Source organism: Sinocyclocheilus rhinocerous, unplaced genomic scaffold (genome assembly GCF_001515625.1).
Source record: "Sinocyclocheilus rhinocerous isolate Xijiao unplaced genomic scaffold, SAMN03320098_v1.1 scaffold481, whole genome shotgun sequence".
Classification (NCBI taxonomy): domain Eukaryota; kingdom Metazoa; phylum Chordata; class Actinopteri; order Cypriniformes; family Cyprinidae; genus Sinocyclocheilus; species Sinocyclocheilus rhinocerous.
In genome coordinates, this window is record NW_015657695.1 from 41,235 (window position 1) to 54,315 (window position 13,081).

General features: G+C 39.1%; 1 pseudogene; it reads right to left on the reverse strand.

Annotated features, from left to right (window-relative positions):
• Positions 1 to 4,689: 4,689 nt before the first annotated feature.
• On the reverse strand, positions 4,690 to 7,045 carry LOC107721466 (acid-sensing ion channel 2 pseudogene; annotated as a pseudogene).
• Between the last annotated feature and the right edge of the window lie 6,036 nt (positions 7,046 to 13,081).

A 13,081-nucleotide genomic window follows, 5' to 3' on the forward strand; every position in this document is an offset into this window, starting at 1 on the left:
CCCTACAGTAAAATTATTCTCATATTGCCTGTAATTTCATAAGAAAGTGTAGAAGTGACAGGAAAAATGGATGAACCAATTGGGAATCGGAAAAGGCTAGAGTCAAACTTGGGTCACCTGCACATAATCATCATTACACAGCATGCCAGATGTATCATCAGGCCACGTGTCCTACAAACACTCGTAAGAATAGGCCCTATCTAACCTTGTTTCATCATTAAAATGTGATTATGAACACCAGTAACTAAATACTAATTTAGCATAAAATTTAGCTTATAAATACAGAAAAGACTTGCTTGATAAAGTATTAGGCATAAAATATTACTTTTGATCCAGTGTTTTCATGGTCTCAGAGAGGATCAGTTCGCAGTAAATGCAGTGAACACCATCTCTGCATCTGTGAGTTTAACATGCATTTGGCAATGCAATGTGCTCCAGTTATGCTGTATTTTTACATTAGCATAATTTCCAACATTTTCATGGACAGACAATTACAGCAGTCACTACATTTGTAATGAAAAGTGTTTGTAAACCAGTAGTCACAGAAACATAAAAGGCTTCCCTGCAGTTTTTTGCCAAAATAAAAGCTTGAGGGTGTAACTGAAGACCTTAAGATAATTTTACTACTGGAAAAACTATTAATATATGTATTTATTTTTTATTTTACAGTGCAGTTGTATTACAAGTCCATTTTTCTGTAATAATCATAATAATACTAGTATTATTAATGTATTATCATTATTGTAACATTCTAATATAATATAATCACCCTCAGAGCTACCAAATTTCAGATTCACTTGATAAGAAAATACTTTTTTTTTTATTATGGTCAAAGGTAATTTAACTTCAAATTAACCGTTCAAATTATATGTCCTTAATTTTGTGACAGCTTTTCCCCGAAGTATTGAAAATAGTACAAATTAGCTACAAATTTATAATTTGTATAAGACCTACTCATAATACAAAACTAACACAGATATGAAACAGGAAACTGCTGCTGGTTGACATTTTCTTCATTTCTTTTTCATTTCGATTCCATCCTCTCAAAGGGATAGCACACTCAAGCCCATGTTTGAGCAAAAAAAAGCACTTAACTAGTACAAAGAAAGTATGTCTTCATCCACGCTTGTGGAATCATTATGAGTGCTTCTATATTCTTTAGTGCCAGACAATTAGCATACATTAGAACCTACTGTATCAGCCCACATGCAGGGCAGAAGGAACATGCAGACACAATACACATAATATCCTGTTCACGGTCGGCTCTGCATGTGACCAATTTCATCAGGTCATGCCATAACAGACTGACTCCTGCCTTTTATATCTGCTGCCTACACGTGAAGCACTTATCTTAAAAATGGAGGAAATCTTTTAAAGTAAAGCGGCTTGCACAGCCATTTGATGTCCTGGCTTCTCAGTGTGTGATAACACACGGCCTGTCGGTGGAAAGAGGGTCATGACAATACAGCAAGGGCAATACAGTAATATAGACGGGATGTACATTTGACTCATGTGATAATATGTTCATTCTCTCTCTCGCTCTCTGAAGGTACATATAAAGAAGCTTACATCATTCTGGCTTCAGCAGTTGTGATAGCCAGAAATTTACAGTAAAATGATATGATGACAATGCTTATGGTTATTACAAGATAATTTACAACTTAATACTATATATTTCATTAACTGATATAATGTTTTATAGTGATGATTTTTACCTTAAAATGTACAGATAACCACCATTAGGTGGTAAACTAGAAAGCCACATGAATCAGGGTTCATTGTCCTGTACATAAAACATGGCCAAAACTCAGACAATGCACAGATCCATATACATAAAGACAAACCATCACCAGGTTAACACACAATGTTAAAATAATACAAGAAACATTTACCAAACAGCAGAAAATGTGACTCAAATCAATCTAATGTACATTACTGATAACAAAAATGAGAAGAAGAAAATTATAAAATGTAATCATGTGATGCATCACGCAGGGACTTCTGGAAATGTCCTTTTAAGGTTTTTCATTGTAAATTATAGACATATAACTGACTACACATAATGCAATGGTCAATCACACAATTTTTACCATATATGGTAAGGTAACTTAAAGTTAGCCAATTAACACGTTTTTACTGTAGCATTTTTACAGTTTTTTTTTCTGTAAAACTTACTAACATTTTTTATACGCATTTTAATGGCCATTATTTGCATTACTGAAAGTAGGCTTTCTGGTCGTCTAACAATCATCCGAGCTGTAAATGTCATGTGACTAATTACTCATCATGGAAACACTCATGGACTGATGGCACCACAAGAACAAGCCCACATTCCCTCGACTAGCGCCTGAGCTCAATTTAACCTTGATACATTTTTCAGCAGTGTAACAACATCTTGGCTATTTTCAAAATACTAAATAAATTCACAAAACAAGCTACTTTACTCCAAAAAAGTCACAAGGCAGCTGAACCAATCATTAAACACACTCTCCCATAATGTCTCTCGCTCCTAAGTAGAAAGTCCAATTCATTTTAGCAAATTGGTTTGTTCAGACAGTTCTTTTCAATTAACCAGTTCAAAAAAAAGATTCAGGGCCAGAAAGTCCCTGCATGCCATTTTACATGACATTTTTAAAACTGAAATATCAAATTAAAAACTGTGGTTTATCATTACTAGTTACATAAGAGTTGTTTTCAACTTTTTGTCCCATTAGCTGTATTTATATTAAATTATTCAATACTAATTAATACTTAATTAATTGATCCAAATGAATGCTTCATCCTTGAGTTCCTCACTGTTTTTGTATCAGATACTGCCACATATTGTAAAATCATTCTGATATATAAAAAGTCCCTTAAATAGCTTCAATGTAGAGAACTACTTTTTGTTAGAAACCAGCAAGAACACTATAATGCCTGTTTGCTGCAAACATTGACTCATACTGTACATCATCATTGAAAACAAGAAGAGACAGCACAAAGCAACAGAAAGCAAGCTGGTGCATGGCGTGTGTGTGCAAGTTTGTTTATAATGTGCTTGTGTGTGGTTCGAAGCACTGAGAGCCCACGTGTAGCGACTGAGGGGGGATAAACAGACCTCAGCCCCTGAGGAGAACAGCAGCACTCCAACTGAGTATCACACCAGCTATCAACCCTTATCATCTCAGCCCTCAGTGCTGAGAAAAACACATTCTTCACACACAGCTGCGGCCAGCATTTACATCTTTACTCCACTTAACCACAAAAAAACACTTTAACCAGTTTGAGAATATCCTAGAGTGACAGCTTTCTTGAAATATTTAGAGCAACAACTAGTCAATTTCATTTCTGATGAAGCCTATAAAAGTAAATGGCTCTGTCTCACAAACCATTTCTTGTTGCCGTAGGCATGGTGCTGACACCGAGGCTGCTTCAATTTGTAGTCAGCAAATAATGCTTCCAAAGATACTTTGAAATGGTTTTGTTTGCGTCTTCCGTGGCCAAAATGCATTGCGAGGAGCTCAGTGAACATTGTGGACGAAGGATCGAGGGAGATGCTGATAATAGCTACATAAAAGAGTTGTTTTATTCCAGAATCATTAGCAGGCTACATGTAAACAACAGAACGAGACGAGAGCGTCAGCGAGTCTCATGAGGTTCACATGAGGACCAGAACGTGCCTGAGTGGCTGTTAAGAAAGTTGCTGCCTGTGAAGATCAGTGGCTTATGAGATTCTGTTTCAGTTATGATGCAGTTTATGTAGACGGAAGCCATCAGTGGTTGGTTTTAAGACGGTGAATGTGATTTCACCAAGTACAACATGTTCCTGGATCAACATCCTTGTTCATCCTGGAACAACATTCCTATCAACCAATCAGAATTAAGGGATAACTTTTCAGGAAATATCTGTTTTAGGCTTACGATCAGGGTTAGGTGCTTCTACACCCTTGTAAATCAGCTATTTTTTCACACTGTTTTTAGGAATAAATTATGGGTAGGGTTAGGTTTATGGGTAGGGATTGGGTTAAGTCTATATTTTTGGACAGTTATGTTGATCCAAGATCAACAAAAGATGTTGATCCAGGAACATGGCTTACTTGGCAAAATCACGGCGACCTTTTGAGACAGAGCCATTATGTGTTAAACATAAATTTCTGGAGAAAACCAGTTCCTAAGGTAGAACCTGTTCTGAATCCTTGTAGCGTTTTGGAAAGAGATGCAATGAATCCTAAACATTCCACAGAATCACAGTTAAGATGAAAACATCTGCGCCTATAGAGAGACAGAGCCATTATGTGTTAAACATAATTTCTGGAGAAAACCAGTTCCTAAGGTAGAACCTGTTCTGAATCCTTGTAGCGTTTTGGAAAGAGATGCAATGAATCCTAAACATTCCACAGAATCACAGTTAAGATGAAAACATCTGCGCCTATAGAGTGAAAACAAGCTGCACACAGAGTCAGAGAGTAGCTTAATAGAGTAGTAAAACTCTTCACTCCACAGCTTAGCATCCAGAATTACACCATCAGCAAGAATCAAAATCATCATTTCTTTACAAACCTTTGAAACAGCTGAGCGACAAGGATAATCTTTAGAGCTAACAACACTGAGCCCATAATGCTTTAGTTCACAACAACAGAACAAAATTTTTCCAGGTCTAGCGAGCCTCAAAAAAATACCTTATAAAAGAAACACCTTGCAGAAACTCACCGTTTTGAAGTCCTGGTGGCTGCACTCCTGGCCCTGGTAACGGCAGTAGAGCATCATCTCCTTCAGATCGTGGCCCACTCGTTCAGTGAACTCCTGCATGCTGAAGGGCTTGGGCCGGTAGTTAGTGAAGTTGGATTTCTCTGTGAGAAAGGCCAGCACGTGGGGCTCAGCCAGGTGCGGCTCAGGGATCTGCAGATGCACGTCCAGCAGGGCCAACAGTTCCCCGGCGTGGTAGAGGTCATTCTGCGTGAGACGCATGAAACGGTAGGCGTTCAGATTACAGACGGTGACTGCGGGAAAGACTAGGCTGCCAGAAACCACAGCATCCACACTCGTGACATGGGGGTAGGAGAGGAAGTAAGCCAGCCGTTCGGTGCTCTCCAGGACAAGTAGCACCAGGCTGGCCAGCAAGGCCGCACTCCAGAGCAGACGGCGTGAAGTGGAGCGGTGAGAGGAGGAGGAAGAGTAGGGGAAGATGAAGCGTAAACCGTGCAGGGTGATTCGATGGGCGAAGGACTGCCAAGACGTGGGGCCTCCCAGGCTCCCCATGCCTCCGCTCTCGGTCTCACGGCTGGCCTCGCTTCCACAGCCCTCCTTCAGGTCCATCACTGACACGCACACACCTGCAGGCAGACACACAGCGATTGTCAGCTTAAGCACAGGCACCTTCTGGCATCTGATTCTGGCTATATTTCACTTCATTAGAGTTTCACAGACACATCAATAATATATCACGGAATACAGAGTCTTTCTTGAAGCGGCGGGTTTGACACAAACATGAAGAGACACTGTGACACTGTAAGGCTTTATGAAAAAACATAAAACTGAATGTAGACACCAGTGAGAGAGAGGATTTATATAACATGAACCCTACTGACCAAAGAAGCTGAAACGGTTTTAGACACAGAAAGAAGAAAGGGAAGACGTAAAACTGAAAGAAAAAGAAAGAGAGGAAAGATGGAAGGAAAGAGAGAAAGACAGGACGGAAGGATGGGATGGATGAAAGAGAAGAAGGAAGGAAAATGAGAGAGAAGGAAGGCGGGCAGGAAAGCAGCCAGAAAGTAAGGGGGGAAGGAAGGAAGGTGAAAGATGGGATAGAAAAGGAAAGAAAGAAGGAAGGAAGGAAGGAGAAAGATGGGATAGAAAAAGGAAAGAAAGGAGAAAGATGGGAGGGAAGGAAGGAAGGAAGATGGGATGGAAGAAAGAAGAAGGAAGGAAAATGAGAGAGAAAGAAGAATAAGAAGGCAAGAAGAAAGGCGGGCAGGAAGGAAGGAAGGAAGGTGAAAAAGATTGGGTAGAAGGAAGAAAGCAAGCAAACAAGGAAGTAAAAAAGGTGAAAGATGGGATGAAAGAAAAAAGTGAAAGGAAGGAAGCAATGAGGGGAAGAATAAAAAGGATGGGATGAAAGAAGGAAGGAAGGAAATGACAGAAAGAAAGATGAGGCAGAAAGGAAAAAGAGAGAAGAGAGGAAGGTGAAAATGATGGCGTGGAAGGAAGAAAGGAAAGAAAGGAAGGAAGGAGAAAGATGGGATGAAGGAAGGAAGAAAAGATAGAAAGAGAAATAAACATGAGAAGGTAAAAAGAAGAAAGAAAGATAAGAACGCAAAGGAAGAAGGTATGAAGAAATGATGAAAATAAGAAGAGAAAAAATTATTTCAGCAGATATACACTAACACATAGCTCAGACAGAGACAAATCAAGGTACACAGACCCCCTGACATCATAGCCAAACTGTCTCCTGTCCAATCAGAGAGAGCGACACACATAAATTACAGAAAGAGAAAGACAGGGTCCATTGAACACTAGTAGTCAGAGATGCTCCTTTAAATAAATATCAGGCTGGACCACACATCACACACACACATCACTGAGTGAAGGAAGAACAGATCTTGCTCCAGTTAAGCAGTGTGAGAGGGTGGCAATGGAGTGGAAGATGCTGCCCAAGGGTTTCCCTCCGTCTGTCTCTCCACCCACTCCATCATTTCAGCCCCTCCAAATGCCAGGATCCTCCTTCTCTACACCATCTCCTCCTTTTACATCTAGAAATCTCTCTCTAACTTTCTCCCACTTGTTTAAAAGATGTTAAGACAATGCCCAGAGCAAAAACAGCATATATTTCTGAAACAAGTTTGGCAATATAGTATTACTGCTTAAGAGTCATGCCAATAAAGCTATTTACACTAAAATGAAATATGAAAAGCAAATAGTACAGAGCTTAAAAACTATCCCATCCCCCATAAACACATACACACACGGTCACTGGACATCCAAAGGCGATTCTTAGCACCTCACGTAGCCAAACGACACAACATCCAGCCCTACATGAGTGAGTGTGTGTGTGTGTGTGTGTGTGTGTGTGTGAGTGTGTGAGAGAGAGAGAGAGAGAGAGAGAGAGAGAGAGAGGGAGGCGGGTCAGAGAGGGCTGGAGAAGATGTTGTCGTTGATCCTGAGTCGACGGAGAGTTTAATAGCTAGCTTCTCCTAGTCTCGCGCTTCCCGCGCTAGTCCAACCAAACCATCACGCGTCCGGTGCTTCACGCTCCTCGCCGTATCCACGCGAGCGACAACTCAGCCGGTAGAGAGATACCCGCACACTTTCACGTGTAAAAAACGCAAACTGAGGTAAAGAGAGAGAGAGAGGCTCGTTCGCGCTTGCTCTTCACGAAACGCTGTGCCGTCTTTCCTCTCTCGCGCTCGCTTTTCTCTCCTCTCCACCCGCGTGCGTTCATACTCCACTCCTCTCCTCTCCGCTTAGAACGTGATGGATGGATACAAGAAGCAGATTGTGGGTAAAGGGAGGAACGGGGAGACTGGAAAGAATCAAATACGAGAAAGGGGAGAGGAAGGGAACACAGAGAGTGAGAAAAGAGGGGGAGATGACAGATACTGTATTTGGTACCCGGCGGGCGACTGACTGTCATCACACTGAAAATGTGTAATGGAAACTGTGTGAGACATCTTAAGTTTAATGCTTGCGTGTGCACAACATTCAAGGCACAAACACTTGAGGGAGGGGGACTGAGAGAAGCAATATGACTGAAAGAGATAGACAAGAAAAAGAAAGATATAAAAAAACAGGGATGGAGAAAAAGAGAGAGAGATGCTCCAAGTAATGCAAGCAGACAGGACAAAAGATAGAGAGAGAGAGCACAGAGACTGTGAGATGAAAAATAAGATGACAGCAAGAGCTGAATTTGGAGAAAAGTAAGGATTTGCCAGAAGGGGATAAAAATAAAATTTAAATGGATGAGAGCAGCTGGTGAAAAATTTGATATATAAAAAAATGTCATTCCTCCGTCTCCGAGCTCCACTGTAGAAGATCATTCTACAATACTTTTCGCATTTATTTCTCCTTCCATCTCTCTTCCTGACAGTCATGACTCATGTAGTGCGACTTTTCGGAAATGACATAGTCTAAGCCATGTTTTTCACGGCTCATCTGGCTGGAGATGCCAGACTGCATTAAAACAGCAGAGCCTGAGGAACTGGACGGCTACTTGAGCTCTCTTCACCTCTCATAAACCTTCCCACATCAAGCCAGAACAAGACAGAAAGAAGCTTGTTTTATCTTTCACAACAGACCGTAAATGTCTTTCTCCGTTTCGTTTTTTTCTTCTCTTGGTTAGTTGAGGTGGAGAAAATGTTCCTCTCTATTTCATTGCCCTTGACACCCATTTCATTCTCCCTCTCCCTCATCAGTCTCTCTCTCTCGCACACTTTCATTCCCTCAATCCAGTTCCCTGATTTTCTCATCCGTTTCGGCCCTGGGTACGCAGATGTGAGGAACAGAGAAGGGGAACGAGCAAAGAGGTAATTTATGAACCTCTGCAAATACATTTACGCAAAATGGGTGTAAGGGACACACACACACACAGCTCTGATTCTAAGCAAGGAGAGCGTTTGGCACACAGATCAATAGGCGAGGCTGGAACTTTATACTGGAGCTCTGACAGCCTGTAATGACACGAGCTCAGCTAAAGCTGTTTGGAAGAGTAAAGGGGATATGAGACACACAGTTCTGACCTGACAGAAAAATACATACTGCCTGAAGCATCATGTCCATTCACCCGGATGGATATTAAATGTAACTTTCAAAAACAAAATATGGTATCTTCAACAACAAAAAAAACGACCAACCCCAAACTTTTTTCACTTAAAATGTGTTTCGTTTTTTTTTTTTACCTAAAATAATTGTGCATGTTAATTTATGTTTTTGAGTTTTTTTGTTGTTGTTGTTGTTGTTGTTTTTGCCTGTCATGTTCAGGGCTTTGTATGAATCTGACCCCAGTAATAGTGTTGCTGTTTATAAACTGAAGGTCAAGGGAACATTATTTTACTTTCCTCATAACACTGTCGATAAACCTTAACTTGTGTTTAGCTGTCTGTTTTCCCATAATAGCTAATCATGTTAACCCAACATTAATTAAACCTGCAAGGCGAACAAGATCTGTGGGTGAATTCAGTAAAAACAGTAATATTGTGAATGTAAAATACATTTGTACATATACATAAAATACAGTTAGATGTAATTTACACCTGTAATGGCAAAGCTTAATTTTGTAGCAGGCATTTCTCCGGTCTTCAGTGTCACATGATCCTTCAGAAATCATTCTGTGCTGCTTAATATTTATGTGGAAACATGATACATTTTTATTTTTCAAGATCCCGGTGGATGAATAAAAAGTTCAAACAGATCTTTTGTAACATTTTAAATGTCTTTACTGTCAATTTTGTTCAGTTTAATGTGTCTCTGCTGAATAAAAAAGCTAACCCCAAACTTTGAACTGTCTAAAATACTATGTCATACATCACTCAATCACAAATGTAAGTTCAATCAAGTTGCACCTTCCATAAATCATGTTCACCCTCACATCACTCAAAACTTGTATGACTTTTTTTGTTTTTTTATAAAATTAAAGCAGCACTTTCCATTAAACAAAAATGAAGGGTAATTAATGGCTGTCAAGTTCAGATGTAATTTTGGCTGAATTATTTAAAAATGATTAGACCAGAGTCCCTTTTCATACTAAATAAAAATGTATCAGTAGCTTTCCCATCTCATATTTACCGGTAAATCTATTTTTCCCCTTTTGTATTAGCTCACCAAGTGACCCTGAACTAGCACCCTTTCAAAAAAAAAAGAAAAAAAAAAAAGCAGTGGCGTTGCCATATGGTCCACAAAGAATGACAGCACATTGACACTACACTTTACAATGTAACCTTGTGTTGATCTTCCTGATTTTCAATTCAATTCAAGTTTATTTGTATAGCGCTTTTCACAATACAAATCACTGCAAAGCAGCTTTACAGAAAATTAAGTTTCTACAATATATTTAGTAGCAGCTTGTCAGTGGTGACAAGCTGATTCTGGCACATATTAAAATTCTAATAAAAAAAGATCTTTGGCTATTCTGTTGGATCTCACTGATATTTTTTTTTCGGCATCTTGCGCCACAAAAATAAATATATTTTTTTCAACTAGTTAAAGGGGTCATATGATGCGATTTCAATTTTTCCTTTCTCTTTGGAGTGTTACAAGCTCTTGGTGCATAAAGAAGATCTGTAAAGTTGCAAAGACTAAAATCTCAAATCCAAAGAGATATTCTTTATAAAAGTTAAGAGTCAACCACGCCTACCTAAAACGGCTCGTTCTAACACACCCCCACATATCTACGTCACGATGTGGGAAGATTTGCATAACGCCGCCCAAATGTTCATGCAAAGAAAGAAGGCGTAACTTTAATTCTCGCTGTAGTACTGTTGCTGCCGCCATGTCGTGAAGACGCTACGCTGGGTTTCGTTGTGAAATTGAAACTACTTTGTTTGGTCTTCCAAAAGAGGACGATATCCGCTTCGTCATGCCTGGAGCTGATCCGTGCTGGTCGCTGAGGAAATACATCAACTTCGCGCTGTGGATCGCCGGATCATCTTTCACTGTGGACGAAGCGGAGTGCAGCCCAGGGTCGTCACATGTGGTTGCCGCAAGCCAGCCGGACGCTCCTTCGTCGAATCAGCCGGCCGCGCCGTTCTCAAGCCCGCCCGCCTCAACTCACTCTAGCCCGCCGTGTGTGACGCTGTTGAGGTATTCGGCCAATCACAACGCACTAGATCGCTGGCCAATCAGAGCACACCTTGCTTTTCAGACCGATGAGCTTTGTAAAAATCGACGCGTTTCAGAAAGGCGGGGCATAGAGGAGAAACAATAATGTACAGTATGTGGGAAATAATGTGTTTTTTTAACCTTAAACCGCATAAACACATTTCATTACACCAAATACACAAAATAATGTTATTTTTAGTAACATCATATGACCCTTTTAAATGTAAACATCAGATTTTTCACTACAGGATTATCTTGTCTAAAAGAATTCACGATAATTATTTATTGCAGTATCTATAGAAATCTTGAAAAAAAAAATACTGTCAGTCAAATACATCTGTACTTAAATTTTGTGTTTTATTTATTTTATTTCATTTTATTTTTTGGGCCAATGAATCACACCACTGCATACAAAAGGAACAATTACACTTTCAAATTTGAAATAACTTATTTCTGTGAACGGATGTGACTTATTACAGAATGAGAAATTATATTATTTGAATAGTATTTCATGCCATGATAAACGCAATGTTGATTAGCATTGCATTATAAATATACATTATCCTGATCAATATACCCAAGATGGCTTGAACACAGATAAACCATACACTATCGCAATTGCGTGTTAATTCTCCTCATATTTAATTAATCAAAATGTCTCTATCTGCATTTTATTTAGCTACAGACAGCCGATTATGCGTTTGTCCATATAAGGGATTTCCTGGAGCGTCATAAATTCTATTACTCCTATGAGTCTCGCCTGTGGACTTTCTGCTCAAAAACGCCCTCCGGTGTCGAGTATGAATTAAACATAAATTACATGTGAGAGTTTAGCGCTCCATAAAGCTCACATTACCCATTTAGGGTAAACATAAAAAGAAATACTCATCTCTAAAGACATTTAATGTAAAAATAATGAAAAAAGAGCACACTTTTAGACTAAAAGGTCAGAGGGGTGTAAATACAATAGAAAGGCGTCAGCAGTTAACAGTTGTAACAATAATATAACATTACCTGTTTCAGTGCTAGCAAAATAATACAACTTACTCTCTGTACAGTGGCATAATCTGCAGGATGATAAAGACGGAGGAGGGTGAACAGTTTTTGGTATTGCCCCTTTTACGCTCACTGTTGAACGATAAGTCCTGCAGACTGCGGTGATCAACGAGTCATTTTCTCTGAATAAAAAAAAAAAAATCAAGCTAACTTTTTTTTTGAAAAAACTTTTTTGTCTCGTCTTTCTTATCTGACAACATGCTTTCACGCTGCATTAGTAACTGCGTGCGCTTCTGTTTTATGACAGGAAGAAATAGCGTTAAGGTGCTATACCGCCACCTACATTGAGATGTCAACTAGATAGTTACTGCTGCTGGGTTATTTATTTCAGTGTTATACGTAGGCTACTATTTATTTTCAAATATCACAGTTATTGGCAATACCACTATATTGCAATACCCCTATTTAACAACATAAGGATATTTCAGTTTTTAAATATCACGATTATCGTCAATATGGTATGTAAGGTGTGGTTTGAGGCCCGTTTAATTCTGTTCTGCTCCATCTGTTCTTTACACAATAGTTCCCTGTGTGAACAGCCCCTTAAAATGCGAAGGAGGCACAGTTATGCCCTGTTATGTGTTGATGATCAGCAACAGAAAACAAGACACATGCTGAGTGTCATGACAACAGCTAAACTTCAACAATAGTCTTTTTCCCCCAGCCTCTGGAAAGGCACATTTAGTTTGCTTCAGTGTTATTTTAATATAATTGAGATACTAGTGCTGTTTTTATTAATATTTTGAATGGGGAAAAAAATATTTTCATTTTACATTTTTTATTTGTTCTTGTCTTTTAAAAAAATATATATATCTGTATAGTTTTATTTCACTTCAGTAATGAATGATAACTTTCCTTGGCAAGCTGAAATTGAATAATTGTATTTATTTATTTATTTATTTGGTTAACTATAACAACCCTTTTTGGTCTGTTATGGAAATAATATAGGACTGAACAAATATTGTCAGAAAAACAGAAGAATATTGCTCAGGTATTGCTCTAGCGGATGATAGGCTAATTGTGACAGTTTCTCTGAGTTTGAAGACAGAAGCTGTATTCTTCACAGATACCTGTTATTTTCAAGAAGTACAAAATAACAGCAAGTTGACAGCAGGCAGGGTCACTCACATCACTCTTAACCAGTGAACTGCACATCACAAGACCTGAAGTAAAAGTAGTGAGAACAGACCTGTCTTGATAAAATAATGATTTAGACCAGCAGATTACGTATACTTCA